Below are 1722 nucleotides of genomic sequence, written 5' to 3'. Positions count from 1 at the left end.
GACTCGGGGGGAATGTGTGGACTCAGGGGGACCCTGTGGACATGGGGGGACCCTGTGGACTCGGGGGGAATGTGTGGACTCAGGGGGACCCTGTGGACATGGGGGGACCCTGTGGACTCGGGGGGAATGTGTGGACTCAGGGGGACCCTGTGGACATGGGGGGACCCTGTGGACTCGGGGGGAATGTGTGGACTCAGGGGGACCCTGTGGACATGGGGGGACCCTGTGGACTCGGGGGGAATGTGTGGACTCAGGGGGACCCTGTGGACATGGGGGGACCCTGTGGACTCGGGGGGAATGTGTGGACTCAGGGGGACCCTGTGGACATGGGGGGACCCTGTGGACTCGGGGGGAATGTGTGGACTCAGGGGGACCCTGTGGACATGGGGGGACCCTGTGGACTCGGGGGCACCCTGTGGACGCGGGGGGAACGTGTGGACTTGGGGGGAGCCTGTGGACTTGGGGGGACTGTGGACTCGGTGGGACTTTGGACTTGGGGAACTGTGTGGAATGAGGGAGACCGTGTGGACTCGGGGGGACTCTGTGGATTCAAGGGGACCCTGTGGACTTGGGGGGACCCTGTGGACTTGGGGACCCTGTGGACTCGGGGGGACCCTGTAGACTCAGGGGGACTGGGGAGCCAGGGCCGAGTGTCCTCCTGGCATGGCTCTGCCCGTGAACTCGAGCGGCCTCCGTCTTGCTCTGTCCAGCCCTTGTCCAGGGAACCATGGAAGCCCTGCAGCACGTGCCGGCGCTGGAGCTGCAGCTTCAGGTGAGGGGCGGAGCTGCGGGCCACACTCAGTCCTGCCAGCCCTCCCCCAGCCCCCACCAGGCCCGTGCCAGCCAAAGCGCTGGCGGGCGGCCCTCAGAGGGGCCCCGGGTCCTCATGGGAAGAGCTCCAGGCCCGGCTCCTCCAGGAGGTGCGGGAGGTGGAGGGTAACAAGCGGGCAGAAGGCCTCGAAGCTGTGCAGACCGCCCCCCGAAGGGACCGCAGGCAGCTTGGAGCCGCTGGAAGCGTGGCAAGAAAGGGCCGGTCTCCCCTCAGCTCCTCTGGGAGCGGCCTGCTCTGTGCAGCGTGCCCTGTTCACTTCATCTCGACCTCGCCCTGTGGGTGGCAGCTTGGCAGTGGGAAGGAGCACCCCCGGGCCCAGCCAGGGGTGGGACCACCCATCATCCAGGGTGGTCTGTGCTTGTCCTCCTGGTGGGTGGAGATGTGGGGACCCCAAGGTCCCTGGAAGCCCAGGAAGCCTGACCTCACCCCACTAGTAGCCCCGTGGTGGCCACTGCAGTGCTCCCCACCCTCAAGTGGGGACGGAGCTGTTGAGCTGTGGTCAGGGCCCACTCAGGATCAGGTCCCAGGGAGAGCTCTCCAGGGCCCTCTGCACACCTTGGAGCTGGTGCCCACAGGGCGCCGGGACACGCCCATCCCTGACCCCCTCGCCTGGCCCAGCCCCTGAGGCCTCCCTGCCGCACAGAGGCCCTGGCAGGTGAAGGGGCTCAACCAAGATTGAGGCATCACGACGGGGTGGGTATTCTGGAGCCTGTAAGCCTGCCAGTGTGTGTGAGAGTGTGTGTCTAAATGTGTGTGTATGTGTGAGTGCATGAGAGTGTGTGTGTCTGAATGTGTGTGGGTGCATGTGTGTGTATCTGAGACTGTATGAATGTATGTGTAAGAGTGTGAGTGCCTGAGAGTGTATGTGCATGAATGTATGTGTGCATGTG

Source organism: Bison bison, unplaced genomic scaffold (genome assembly GCF_000754665.1).
Source record: "Bison bison bison isolate TAMUID 2011002044 unplaced genomic scaffold, Bison_UMD1.0 scf7180017851375, whole genome shotgun sequence".
Lineage (NCBI taxonomy): Eukaryota > Metazoa > Chordata > Mammalia > Artiodactyla > Bovidae > Bison > Bison bison.
Note: the sequence above shows the minus strand (reverse complement) of the source record.